General features: G+C 42.6%; 1 non-coding gene across 1 annotated transcript; it reads right to left on the bottom strand.

Moving 5' to 3' along the window:
* Positions 1 to 14,027: 14,027 nt before the first annotated feature.
* On the bottom strand, positions 14,028 to 14,218 carry LOC136137923 (U2 spliceosomal RNA). The gene has a single exon (XR_010656778.1). It is a non-coding gene; the product is annotated as a U2 spliceosomal RNA (small nuclear RNA).
* Between the last annotated feature and the right edge of the window lie 962 nt (positions 14,219 to 15,180).

The raw sequence follows: 15,180 nt of genomic DNA on the forward strand, positions 1-15,180 counted from the left end.
AATTTTTTTTCCTTTGGATAAATACTCAGAAGTGGAATTGCTGGATCATGTGGTAGTTCTATTTTTAATTTTTTGAGGAACCACTCTACTGTTTTCCATAGTGGCTGATAATTTACATTCTTACTAATAGTGTACAAGGGTTACCTTTTATTTGTATCCTAACCAACACTTGTTATTTCTTGTCTTTTTGATAGCAGCCATTCTAACAGGTATGAGGTGATATCTCATTATGGTTTTGATTTGCATTTTCAGGGTGATTAGTGGTGTTGAGCACTTTTTCATGTACTTGTTGGCCATTTGTATGTCTTCTTTGGAAAAATGTCTATTAAGTTTCTCTGCTTGTTTTAAAATCAGATTTTTTTTGCTATTGGGTTATATGTGTTCTTTATATATTTTGGGTATTAACCCCTTATCAGAGATATATAATTTGCAAATATTTTCTCTCATTCAGTAGACTGCATTTTTAAAAATCTTTTCAAAACACTTTAATTGTTCTTCAATAATTTTAATTAATTCAAGGTTATACTTTTTTTTTCTTTTGTGGAAACATATTCTCTCAGTCAGAGTAGACTGCATTTTCATTTTGTTGATGGTTTCCTTAGCTGTGTAGAAGCTTTTTAGTTTGATGTAGTCCCACTTGTTTATTTTTGCTTTTGTTGCTCTGCTGTTGTATCCAAAAAAATCATTGCCAAGACCAATGTCAAGGAGCTTACCCTAGAGTTTTATGGTTTCAGGCCTGACATTCAAGTCTCTAATCCATTTTGAGTTGACTTTTGTGTATGGTGTAAGATAGGGGTCCAGTTTCATTCTTTTGCACATGGGTGTCCAGTTTTCCCAGCACCATTTATTGAAGAGACTATCCTTTCCCCATTGTATATTCTTGTCTCCTTTGTTGAAAATTAATTGACCATATATGTGTGGGTTTATTTCTGGACTCTCTGTTTCTTTGATCTATGTGTTATTTTTATGCCAATACCATTGATCACTATAGCTTTGTAATATAGTTTCAAGTCAGGAAGTGAGAAGCTTTTGGCTTTGTCCTCAAGATTTCTTGGCTATGTGGGGGTCTTTTGTAGTTCCATACAAATTTTAGAATTGTTTTTTCTATTTATGTGAAAAAAAAAACATTGGAATTTTGTTAGAGATTGCATTGAAGATGTAGATTGCTTTGGGTAATACGGACATTTTAACAAATTCTTCCAATCCATGAGTTCAGAATATCTTTCCATTCATTTGTGTCTTCCTCAATTTCTTTCAGCAATGACTTAGTTTTTCAGTGTACAGATTTTTCATCTCCTTGGTGAAATTTATTTTTAAGTATTCTTTTTGATGCACTTGTAAATAGAACTGTTTTCTTAAGTCTTCTTTCTGATAGTTTGTTATTATTTGTGTAGGAATGCAACTGTATATTGATTTTTGTATCCTGAAACATGTGATCTGTTCTGGAGATTGTTTCATGTGTGCTTGAGAAGGATGTATATTCTGCTGCTTTTGGTTGCAATGTTTTGTAAGCGTGTGTTAAATCCATCTGGTCACATGTGCAGTTTAAGTCCAATGCTTCCTTATTGATTACTGCTATTAAGTTGTATGACTGGACCCCTATCTTACACCATACACAAAAGTTAACTCAAAATGGATTAGATACTTGAACGTCAGACCTGAAACCATAAAACTCTAGGGTAAGCTCCTTGACATCGTCTTGGTGATGATTTTTTTTGATACAACACCAGAACAACAAGCAACAAAAGCAAAAATAAACAAGTGGGACTACATCAAACTAAAAAGCTTCTACACAGCTAAGGAAATCATCAACAAAATGAAAATGCAGTCTACTGAATGGGAGAAAATATTTGAAAATTATATATCTGTTAAGGGGTTAATATCCAAAATATATAAAGAACTCATACAACTCAATCTGCCTGGGTGATCTATCTATTTTTGGAAATGGGGTATTGAAGTCCCCTACTGTTATGCATAACTGTCTATTTCTTCCCTTAGATCTGTTAATGTTTGCTTTATAAATTTAGGTGCTCCTATGTTGGGTGCATAAATATTTATAAATTTTATATCCTCTTGTTGGATTGACCCCTTTATCATTACAGAATTACCTTTTCTGTCTCTTATTACAGTCTTTTTCTTAAAGTCTATTTTGTCTGATATATATATAATATCCTCAGCTTTCTTTTGGTTTCCATTTGCATGGAATATTCTTTTCCATCCCTTCACTTTCAGTCTGTGTGTCCTTAAAGCTGAGGTGAATCTCTGGTTGGTGGCATGTAGTTGGAGCTTGGGCTTTTTAAAAAAATTTTTAATGCATTAGCCACTATATCTTTTGATGGGAGAATTTAGTTCATTTACATTTAAAGTAATGATTGGTAGGAATTGGCTTACTATTGCCATTTTGTTAATGGTTTTCTGGTTTGTAATTTCTTTGTTCCTTTCTTCTTTGTCTCTTCCTTTGTGATTTGATAGTTTTCTGTAGTGGTACGCTTAGATTCCTTTCTTTTTCTCTTTTGTGTAACTATTATAGGTTCTTGCTTCCTGGTTATTATGAGGCTTATGTAAAATGTCTTATTTATGACAACCTATTTTAAGCTGATAACAACTTAAGTTCAAATGCATACTAAAGCTCTATATTTTTACTCTTGCCCCCAGCCTCATGTTTTATGTTTTTGACATCACAGTTTACATCTTTATACTTTGGATATCCTTTAACAAATTCTTGAAGTTATAGTTATTTTTACTACTTTTGTCTTTTAACCTTCATACTAGATTTAAAAGTGATTTGCTCACCACCATTACATTATTCTGAATTTATATTTTTCCCTTTACCAGTGAGATTATATACCTTTATATGTTTTCCTGTTACTAATTAGTATCCTTTGTTTCAGCTTGAAGGAATCCCTTTGACATTTCTTGTAAGTCAGGTCTTGTGGTGATGAATTCCTTCAGCTTTTGCTTTTCTAGAAACCTCAATTTCGCCTTCAATTCTGAAGGACAGATTTGCTGGGTAGAGTATTCTTGGTTCACAGTTTCTTCTTTCAGAACTTTGAGTATATTGCCACTCCCTCCTGGCCTATAAAGTTTCTGCTGAAGAAATCTACTGATAATCTTATTAGGATGCCCTTGTCCATAATTGTTTTTCTCTTGCTACTTTTTTTTTTTTGAACATCTTTATTGGAGTATAATTGCTTTACAGTGGTGTGTTAGTTTCTGCTTTATAACAAAGTGGATCAGTTATACATATACATATGTCCCCATATCTCTTCCCTCTTGCGTCTCCCTCCCTCCCACCCTCCCTATCCCACCTCTCTAGGTGGTCACAAACCACTGAGCTGACCTCCCTGTGCTATGCAGCTGCTTCCCACTAGCTATCTCTTTTACGTTTGGTAGTGTATATATGTCTGGATTCATCTTATTTAAAACTCTCCATGTTTCCTGAATCTGGATATCTGTTTCTTTCTCCATGTTGTGCATGTTTTGAGCCATTATTTCTCTGAATAAGCTTTCTGCCCCCTTTTCTCTCTCTTCTCCTTCTGGAACCCCTATAATGCAAATACTGGTCCATTTGATGGTGTCCCATAAGTCTCTTAAGCAATTTATACTCTTTTTCATTCTCTTTTCTGTTTGCTCCTCTGATTAAATAGATTTCATTGCCCTCTCTTCAAGTTTGCTGATCCTTTCTTTCACTTGATCCACTCTGATGTGGAACCCCTCTATTGTTGAACTTTTCAGTTCAATCATTATAGTCTTTAGCTCTGTGATCTCTGTTTGGTACTTTCGTATTTTCTATCTCTTTTTTGAAATTCTTACTTTGTTCATTCATTGTTCTCCTGACCTTGGTGAGTATCTTTATGACCATTATTTTGAACTCTTTATCAGATAAATCACTTAGCTCCATTTCATTAAGGTTTTTTCCTGACATTTTGTTTTGCTTTTTGTTTGGTACGTACTCCTCTGTTTCTTTATTTTCCTTGACTCTCTGTATTGGTTTCTGTGCTTTAGATCAGGCAGCCACCTTTCCCAGTCTTGATGGAGTGGTCTTGTGGAGAAAATGAAACTTATCGTTTAGACTGGCCCTAGCTCTTTGTTGTTTCTCAAATCTTTGTGTTTGTCCGGGCCACCCTCTTTGTTCTTAACGACTCCCAGTAGTTGAGTGTGTGCCAAGACCTGCCAGTGTCCCAGAGGGGAGGATTTCAGTAAGCATCTTGATGCAGGCTCATTGGATACTGTACCCCCAAGCAGCTACTTTTAAAGTATGCAGGTGAACGTCTCTCAGGGAAAGAGTGAGGCTGGGCATTTTTCTCTGCTGTGTCCTGAGAGGGATACCTGGTTAAGAAGTGTTTCTTTGTTTTGCTACAGTTCTGTGGAACCTGGAACTCGAGCCCCTCTGGCCACCAGACCAAGGTTATAAAGATTTGTGTCCTTGGGGCAGCATCTCCAAAAGCCAGGGCCCCAGACATGTGCACAGGTCCTTTCAAGGAGACACCAACGACTTGGAGCAGGGCAGAGGGAAAGTGTGAAGATGGCACCTGCTGGCTTCCCTGGTCTGCAGGGAGAACTGCAGTCTATTCCTAGATGTGTGCTGAATTAGAAGCCTGACCTTCAGGTAGCAGCTTTTAAAGTATGCAGATAGGCCTCTTTCAGGGACAGATTTAAAGATGGGCGTGTGTGTCTACTGCCTCTGGACTGATCCCTGGGGGCACAGCCATTGCGAATCCTCAGGAACCTTTTAAGAACTGTGTCTTTGTTTGCGTCATCTTGTGGTTGTCATGGATGCGTTCCTCAGTGGCTTTCAGAGTGAGATGTTTGGGGGCCTGTCGCGCAGGTGGAAGTCAGGTGGAAGTTGGGGCACTAGATGTTGGGTTCAGACTCCTCAGGGAGAATCTGGGGTTGTGAATTTCCTCCCAGTTATATGTTTCTCTGCCAGGGTAGGGTTTATGGTGAGAGTGTGTCTCAGCTTTTCCTACTCGTTTTGATGTGGTTTTTTCCTCAGTTGCCCAATGTGTAGGAGTCACTCAGCTAGTTTCTGGATTTCTTTCAGAGAGAATTGTTCAATGTGTAGCTATAGATTTGGTGTGTCTGTCAGAGGAGGTGAGTTCGGGAGCTTCCTGTGTTGCCACGTTGGACCAGAACTCATGAATTCTTTTTTGTTTGTTTATAATAGTTTTGGTTCTCTTAGTTTTTTCATGTGAACAATCTTATACTCTGAAAATAAGTATAATTTTGTCTTTGCCATTCCAATTTTTATACATCCAGTTTTTTTTCCTACTGGTTGATTGCATTGGCTAGTACCCCAGAACAAGGTAAAATAAATAATTGAGGTGATAGTGGATGACCTTGTCATCTTGTTTCTGACGTTCATGGGAATGCTTCTAGTATATCTTCATTAAGCTGGCTTTTGGGCTGAGAGAGAGAGAGAGTTAAGTATACATCTATTTAATTGATTAAGAGTTTATATCAATAATAAGCATTAAGAAAATACATAGCCTTGCTGTGTATTTGATTGTATAAGCATTTGACTGAGACACCTGGTTTGAAGTGAATCTTTTTTTAAAAATTTATTTATTTAATTTATTTATTTTTGGCTGCATTGGGTCTTCATTGCTGCGTGCAGGCTTTCTCTAGTTGCCGCGAGCGGGCTTCTCACTGCGGTGCCTTCTCTTGTTGCGGAGCATGGGCTCTAGGCGTGTGGGCTTCAGTAGTTGTGGCTCGCGGGCTCTAGAGGGCAGGCTCAGTAGTTGTGGTGCACGGGCTTAGTTGCTCCGCGGCATGTGGCATCTTCCCGGACCAGGGCTTGAACCCATGTCCCCTGCATTGGCAGGCAGATTCTTAACCACTGCGCCACCAGGGAAGCCCTGAAGTAAATCTTTATTCACCAGTTGTGGCGTGCCAGATCTTCCAAGCGTGTAATACTTATGATGCTTGCACTTCATATCTCTAGAGAGCCAAGAGAATCCCTTGAAGTATTAATCACTGTGCCCCGCCTGCATCCCCCATCCAGTTCGTGAGAAGGATGTACATTGTTCAGGTAGAAGGATTATTATCATTGGAGAGCAAAGGGGGAAGAAGTGGCTGAAAAATGATGTGCTAGTTTCCTATTGAGGCTGTCACAAATAACCACAAATTTAGTGGCTTGAAACAATGCAAATTTATTATAGTTCTGTGATTCAGAAGCCTGAAATTACAGACTAAAATTAAGATGGGCTAAAATTAAGATGTTGGCAGAGCTGCATTCTTTTCTGAAGGCTGTAGGGGAGAATCTGTTTTCTTGCCTTTCCAGCTTCTAGATACTGTCCTTATCTTTTTTTTTTTTTTTTTTTTGCGCCACATGGGCCTCTCATTGTTGTGGCCTCTCCCGTTGTGGAGCACAGGCTCTGGACGCACAAGCTCAGCAGCCATGGCTCACAGGCCCAGCCGCTCCGCCACATGTGGGATCCTCCCGGACCGGGGCACAAACCTGTGTCCCCTGCATCGGCAGGTGGACTCTCAACCACTGTGCCACCAGGGAAGCCCCTTATCTGTTTACTTATGGCCAATTCTTCCATCTTCAAAGACAGCAACATAGTGTATCTCTGATGTTGCTTTTGTTGTCACATCTCTTTCTCTGATTCTCTTCTGCCTTCTTCTTGTACTTGTGAGGACTTTTGTGATAATATTGGGCTCACCCCAGTATTAAGGTCAGTTGATTTGCAACCTTAACTCCTCCTGCAACTCCTCCTTAGTTCCCCCACGCATGTAACCTAATGTATTCAGAGTCCAGCAATGAGGACGTCTTTGGGAGCCATTTTTCTGCCTACCACAGAGGCATAGATTTGAGGATCTGTGGGGTCTGGGTGGGAGGGAGCAAACCTATGGAACAGGAGAGGAGGAGAGGAAGTGGCCAGCATCGGGGGAGGGGGTGTGACCCAGCCCTGGTGCACTGTGGACACCAGGAAGCCATGTGGGCAGGCAAGCCAATGCCTATAGACCTTCCACTGAATTTTTTTTTTTTTTGCGGTACGCGGGCCTCTCACTGTTGTGGCCTCTCCCGTTGCGGAGCACAGGCTCCAGACGCGCAGGCTCAGCGGCCATGGCTCATGGGCCCAGCTGCTCCGCAGCATGTGGGATCTTCCCGGACCGGGGCACGAACCCGTGTCCCCTGCATCAGCAGGTGGACTCTCAACCACTGCGCCACCAGGGAAGCCCTCCACTGACTTTTTAAGAAATTAATAAACTCGGTTTCTTTAAAGCATCTTAGGTTCACAGCAAAATTGAGCAGAAAGTACAGGGAATTTGCATGTGTTCCTATCCCTCTCCACATAGGCTACTGACTTTGAGGGAGCCCTGCATGCCCCTTGTGCTGGGGGAAGAGTAATAATTCTTTCCATCAATGTTTGGGCAGAGGCGGTGGACAGAATGCCTGCTCTGGCCCTGAGATGCGGCTCCTATGTGACCACCCCTTTTCTAATGGCCTAGGACACTTGTCAGGGCCCCTAAACAGAAAAATGGATCCTTAGTAACCAGGGTGGGTGGAGGCAGTGAGGCTGAAGGAAAAGCCCCCAACATTGGTACTGGTGAAGGTCATTCCTATGGCACTAACATCAACAATTAAATTCTTACTTTCCAGTAGTTTGTATAAGATAAAGGCAGAATGCAATAACATGTCAGATAATTGCACAGTTGCTAATGAGCCAAGGTGGTGTTCCGGCTGAACTGAATGGTTGTGGCTTTGAACTGCTGGTCCAAGCTCCAAGTATGACTCGAAGGCCAAATCAGCTCTGGGAAGGGTTTAGGAGTCCCAGGGTATAGTGTGAGAGTTTAGATCGGACGAAAGTCAAACATTTAGATGTTGAAGGCAGGGTCTTCTTGATGATCCCAAATGGAAGGCCGAGGAGGCCGGAGTCTGTGTGGCAATTTGGCCGTGTGTAGTCAGGCAACGTGAAGGGCCAGCTGGCTTCAGTGAGCCTCCCAAGGCAAGCTGCCTTTGTGGAGTCCTTGAAAATAGAGTGTGCAGCAGTGAAGTGTGATAGAGTTCGGGGCAAGTGCTGGCAGGGCAACTCCAAGGGATGATTCACAGTCTTGGTTGCACCTGAATTTGATTGTCTTTAATGTTGCTTCAGAGGAATGGACTGCTGGCTGGGGTTGATCTCTTTTTTTGTTACTTGGAGATTTTTATTGTAATTGTTTTTGTGTAAAAGACTGTTTATGGTGATGCTTTGAACCTACACTCCTTTTTTCATCTCTATCTCTGTCACTTCTGGTGACAGTCTGCTTTATTACATATCTTCTAGACTTGCTTCCTTCTCTTTTATTTCACTCACAGCTTTGGTGGTGGGGGAGGGAGCCCCTGGTCTGTACATGGAAAGGAAGATAATAGACAGTATGTTGCTAAACATGATTAGCTTGGATTTTTCAATTTGCCTTTGATCTCCAGGAGTCTGCAAGATGCTAGATGTTTTATTAGTTGTTCACTTAAATTTGGGGGTAAATGTAATACCTCATTAAACAGAGAAGGAAAGAAAGCCTTATTATCCTTTCCTTCAGCCTGTCAGAGCACGAAAAAGGAACAAATCATAGCTGCTTAGGTTGGATTTAAGAGTCTTATTTATCAAAATGGCAAAAGACTTCCATAAGGTTCTCAGAGTCCTTGCTGTGTGGCCGTTGGCTTTGTTGCTACGTCTGTCTGTCACTTTCTTGCCTGATGCCTCTGATGGGTAGGTCTGGGTGCCGAGGCCCCATGTAGGATATACTGCCTGCCTTGATTTAAAAAAAATCAAATAAAATACTACCAGCTTCTTACATGTGTGTTGTGCTTCAGCATTTATAAAGCATCATTATATATAATATCTCAGAGACCCTTCAAGTGGAGGAAACTTCTCGGTGCTCCTGGGGAGTATTAATACACATTCATATATATGTGGGATGTATGCATACATCTCTATAGCATTTGCATGATGATTTATAATTTACAAAACACTCTTATAAATATATCCTCAAGGAGAGGAAACTACTTAGTGTCCCTGCTCCTTTGGGTATAAATAAATATTAAATTGGGTTTAATAGCACTGGGATTGCTTCTTCTGTTAAATTAGATCCTTTACTTAAAACTTGGACACCAGCAGACTTGAAGCTTCACTGTGGAGCGCTGATTTGTGCCAGGAAAGATGGTGGGGTTTTTTTGCTCTTACAAGACAACTCGTCAGCTCTTTCGATGTTTTTCCTTGATGTGCTGATGATTTCTTGCAGCTGGGAGAATAGAAAGTAAAGCAGTAGCTCTTTAGCAAGCTGTCATTGCTGTGCCTGGATTTCCTGCTCAAATATTCTTCTTCTTTTCCATTTTTAAAGCCACAGGCAAATGACCACCCATTTCAGATATCAGTGAATGCTCGGTGAGTCAGATGCCTGGTGGAGGAATGTGCCCACCATAGGGTCTCTTACACCTACAGGCACCATTTTTTAAAAAAAATTAATTTATTTATTTGGCTGCACTGGATCTTAGGTGCAGCATGCAGGATCTAGTTCCCTGACCAGGGATTGAACCCGGGTCCCCCTGCATCGGGAGTGTGAAGTCTTAACCGCTGGACCACCAGGGAAGTCCCACGGGCACCATTTTTGAATTCAGTTCTATTTTGCGAATATCTTTTCCTGGCATTTCTTTTTTATGTCACCGTGGATTGATAGAAATTGAGAGCATTATCGTATGTGGATCTGCTCACATTCCTTGTCCCCCTCTGCTGGTTATTGCGGGTGCCGACCCTGCACCAGACTGTTTTTTTTTCTTTTTCCTTCCTGACACCTGCTCTACATTCAGAGGCCAATTCAATCTGTATGTCATTGAATCTATGATTATATTTATTCAATGAAATGAGAATTATTTCAAATATGTACCTCTCAGAGTCTTATATCACCTGTTCTACTCCTAAAATAATTGACTAATTTTAAGGAAATCTGATGCCCAATCCCAAACACCTTAAATTATACTGTGGATACTTTTGAAACCAAATGCCTTCTGATAGCCATTTTTCCTTCTTCCTTTTAGTAATGGAGCTCTGTGAGTTTTAGCCAGGCACATGGCCTCCAGCTCTAAACTACAGTTCCCAGCCTCCTTTGCAGCTGTGTATGGCCATGTGACTGAATTTGGGCCAATAGGATGTGAGTGGGAGTGATGTGCGCAACTTCCGGGTTTCTACTAAATGATGTTTGCTCTGGCTTCTCCCTTTTCTCTTCCCACCACCTGGGAAAAGTCAAAGAATGGAGCAACCTTGCAAACCACATGCTGTGGGCTACAGCGTTGCCCCGTGTCCCCTCTTCACTTCCCCCAGACCACTCACCTGTGGACTGCAGTATTTGGCTGAGTAGCTTGCTCTGTTGTTTAACTAATAAAAATGTTAAAATTGAGCACTCATGTTAGAGAATACAATAAATTTCAGTGAAAGCTCTGTATGTGAAGGTAGGAGTTATCATGACTAGTGATTGTAACTGGTCCCCTGCCTTCATTCTCCTCCAGTTCTCCAAATGGCTCTCAAAGACAGGCCACTCTGCCGCTAAAACTCTTAAAATCTTCTGCTGGCTTCCAAGGTACCAAAAATCCCAAGCCCTTTGTACAGAGTAGAGACAATATCAGAATTTGTTTGGGCTGAAAACAATAGAATTCCTGACTAAAAATAACATAAACATCAAGGCTTTGGTCTTTTATTATAATGGGGAATCTGGAGGAAGGTGTTTCCAGCATTGGTTTAGAAGGTGAATAATGTCAGGTCTCTGCTTGCCTTTGCTTCAGTTCTCTTGGCTTTCCCTCATAGTTATATGATGGCTGCAGTGGCTCCAGGCTTCACATCCTCTTACCCATCCAAATGCAGGAAGGGAAATGGCACTCTTTTTATCAGGGAGAAAAATCTTTTCCAGAACCCCGTGGCAAACTTCCCTCATTTCTCTTTGGCCAGACTTAGTCATATGCCTATGACTTAGCTGCAAGTTGTCTGGGAAAGTGAGAGTCTGTTGTGGAAGGGAAACTCTACTTATGATACACAGGGGAGCAGACATGGCTGTAAGGCAGGCAGTTGAGCGTGTGCTCCATGAGCCTCACGTACATCCCTGAAGCAAAAAATATGACTGTAAGTTGAAATATAAAAAATTTATCTCCTGTGACCATAGGCCCATTACAAACATTTCTTTTGAATTGTTATTGTTATGATTTATTGGTTAGAACACAACTGACCAAAACAACATACAGTACACAGTTTGGTAAATAATGAAATAAATCAGATTTTACTGAAAATATATTTCTTAATGTTATTAAGACATGTTGCGGAAGAATATTATTGCTAAATGGGGTAGGGTTTAGCTTCAGTTGCATTCTAATTTTCATGTGTGTGGGTTGAGGTGTTTGGTAATCTCGCTCACAAAAATAAGTTGATGGAAACAGAAGGCATTTTATAACTGCAAGATTGATCGGTTCTTTTGGACTCCTTCTGAGTTATATGCTGAAAGGCACGTGGTGATCTATAATAAAAATTAAATATAAGGTTTGGGATGAGTGAGAGGCATTACTTTCTCTTGTAAAGGAGGAGAAGGAGACATGGGAAAGGGGACCCTCGTAATAGCTCCGCCAAAGGGCGTGTTCAGCAGATCAGTTGTGGGAGAGGAAAGCTGAGCGCTAACAATTGATTCCCTCAAGACCATCCAGGCACAGTGTTCCTCTTGGAGAGGCTTCGGAGACCCCCAGCGATACATGTACCCCAGTTTAAAGACCACTGGTTGTGAGGATCAAATGAGATAATGTACACGAAAGCCTTTAGTGTGCTGTAAAGAACGTTCCAAGGGACATTAATAATAATTGCATGCTTTGTTTTTCCCAAATTCTGGTGACAGCCCACGAGGGCTCTAAGGACTTCATGTTCCAAGTCCTGAAAGCGGCTCACTAACAGACAAGGCAGCTCCCCCTGGACTTGCTGCGAATATCCATCCTCCCAATATAAAAGAAGGTTGACGGGAGAGAGTGAGAGGTGACCTTTTCTGGGGAGTGTTGAGCCAGGCTGGAGAAGGAGCGGGTAGTTGGGGCAGGTGCGTGGGAGAGGGTGTCCTCCTGTATCCTGGCTGGATGTCTGCTCTTCCACAGTGTTTGCTGATCAGGTCTGGTCTGTGTGAACAGAGGGAGGAGCCCTGGAGGGAGCCCCTCTTACTCCCTTGAGGTCCCCATTTTAGAACAAATAGAAGGCGTAATCTGCCCAGGTGCTTGGGCCCAGGAGGCCAGACAGCACTGGAGTCTGTAGGCTTGCCAGGCTGCAGAGTGGGCCAAAGGGACATGCCTGATGGTATGAAGTCACCAGTTAGGGGCAGCCAGGCCACAGGGTCACTGTGAGTGGTTGAGGGAGGTGCCTAGGGATGTGTTTGTTCTCTGCCAGCAGGGCTTGGGGACCACAAGTTAGATTGGTGATAATGACCAATAAAAGGGGGGTAGTGACCTCGGTGCTGCTACCGTGATATTGCTGAGGTTGGAAAGGTCCTTTGTCTTTCCTACCTTTCTCCCTGCTCTGATACTGATCTCTGGCGGCCTCGGCCTGCAGTGGCTTGAAGCAGGATTTTGGTTCCCCGGGCAGAGATTGAAGTCAGGTAGCAGCAGTGAGAGCGTTGCATCCTAGCCACTAGACCACCAGGGGCCAGTGGCCAGTGACAAGGCCCTGGCCCATCAGCTTTGTAGAAATAAATTTCCACAAAGAGACGGAAATTAGTGAAACAAGTAAAGTGTTTCGTAGGAGGAGAAAGAGTAGGTGTGAATAGGCGCACACGCGTGGGCGCAGAGAGAGAGTCTCGCTCTCGTGGTGGTTTGAATCACTTATACGGGGCATTTCTTCTGCATTTCCTTTGGCCAATCATCTTGCTTTGCCTGGCTCTGAGTCCGTATTTGGTTATCTCCGGGTCCTCCCATGTGTGTGTGTGCATCTCTTAGCCAAGATGGACTTCAGCAAAGAGGCCTATGGGTAGGTTGGCATCACTCCTTTTTTGACCTCCCAGGAGCCTCTCTGCGTATGTGTAGTCAGGAAGGTCCCCTCGAGAGTGAGAAATGTGTGGTCTCTGTCTCTTTTCTGGGCAGGGCTCAGCTTCTCTGGCTCCCGCTATTTTGGAGTATCTGTCCACAGGGGACAAAGTCCAGCTGCTCAGCCTGGAGCCTATCTATCTCCTGCCTCAAGACCAGAAGAGCAGGCCCAGGAAAAGGGAATGGACAAGTGGGCCAGGCTCATCCCTCTGTCCACGCAGTGCTGCACGGGGGCCATCAGCTTGTGACAGCGCCACGTTCACTGACGCCACCTTGGCAGCTTGAAATCCACCTGGTGGGACTATTTACAGCACAAGAGTCAGCAGAAGCTACAAATCCATGATTCCCCTCCCTTCCAAGTTGAGAAGGGCGTTAGGGTGTCTCACCTCTCCCAGCACACCACTGAGTCCTAGTCACTGGAGCCAGGAGCCGAGCGTGGGGTGCTGGGGAAGGATGTGAGTCAAATATGGGACTGAGATTTACAAATGGACAAGGCTAAGGCTTGGGTAACCGAGATGAGACTATGTTAATAATTCAGTGATTGAAAAGGTGTTAAATGGGATTAAAATGTCCTTTAAAGGAGCCTACTACCCAGCAGAAGAGTAGAGTTTGGCAAAGCATAATGGTGTATTAGAAAAATAATCTGTCTCACGTATATATTTATTTATTTATTATTATTATTTTTAAAACCAATATGCTTTAATGTAAGTTTAGGTCATTCATTTTACAAACACTTATGGAATGCCTACTGTGCTTAAATCATTTTGCTAGATCTTCCCAAAGACACGGTTTATATTAATACAATTCCTAATGTCTTTTTCCTAATGCTTGCTTCAGGGGCTACATCTGGGACTGAATAGAAGCACATAGACATAGGGCTGCGGTATGGCCACCCCTGCTCTACACTCTGGTCTCTTCCAGAGGTGAACACAGCAGTCACTATCTTGATAAGGTGTGTGGATTAGTAATCACCATTCTGTTACTTTGTAAAGTTCAGTTATTTCCCCTGGAGGGGTGCACCAGTCCTGGAAATACTGCAATACCAGGTCGATGCGTGGAGTGGACGAAGCAAGCTCTCACTCCAACTCCTTGCTCCAAAAATCCGTTTAATTCGTTGTTCTCGGGTAGAGAACATATCAGATTTTAAACTGATAAGAACAGATACTACACTTGATCTTAGCCAAAAGGCCGAGAAGCGATACGTCTATATTTTATAATGGGACTTCCCCGATCAAATTACCCACCTCCACACAATAAAGATATTGAAAAGGGCCCAGTTTAATTCAGAGTTGCTGAACACGATAAAGGGTTGGGGTTTTAGAGAATCGTTCCCTGACATGAGCCAGCTGGCCTCAGGCCTTTTCCTTCCCTTGGATTTTGCCACTGTGGCCTCTGGACCACAGAGCAGCGCTGATGGGGTCGGAGACCTTGTCTTGCCTCCAGCCCGGGGTGGACTTCTGCCTTGGCCGGGCTGTTTCTGGCTCCAGAAGCAGATTCTGCAGAAGTGTCAGGATCACCCTCCCTCCAGTACTTAGGCCTTTTCTAAGGAAGAGCAGCTGTGCAGAGAATTCATTCTTTTGCAGAACAGAATCCTTTAATGAGACAGATTGTTTTTATAATAGGACTTTCACAGGGAAAGAAAAACCCCTGTCGCATAAAAGCAAATGGATTCTCTCCTCAGAACGCACATCCTCTGCCCAGCAGGTACTGAATTTCAGATGGTGTTTTCACGCTCCCAACTGGGTATTTAATGAAGAAGGAAGAGGGTCCCACTCCCCTCTCCTCTCCCACCTCCAACACTGGCGATGCACTTTCTCTGTTCATTGAGGTTCACTCTGAGGGGGAAAAGCCTATTTTAAACAAAGGCAAGAGATGCGAGATTTAGATGGAATTTAAATCAAGAAAAAAAAAAAAGGAAGCTGCACAGTTGTTTCCAGGATGACAGTATTTTATGAACCAAGTCTATCGTCCATAAGCTTCCCATTCCAAGTGATTTCAGGAACACGAAGGCTTCTGTACCAGTTAGGACTGTGTTTGGCTGAACAGTAGTTTAACAAAAATAGGATCAGTTTTTCCTCATGTAACAGAAGAGTTGTGTGGATTATTCAGGGCTGGTGTAGCTACTTAACGAAGCTACTGTCCCAGGTCCCCCCTAGCTTCCA

Source organism: Phocoena phocoena, chromosome 18 (assembly GCF_963924675.1).
Source record: "Phocoena phocoena chromosome 18, mPhoPho1.1, whole genome shotgun sequence".
Lineage (NCBI taxonomy): Eukaryota > Metazoa > Chordata > Mammalia > Artiodactyla > Phocoenidae > Phocoena > Phocoena phocoena.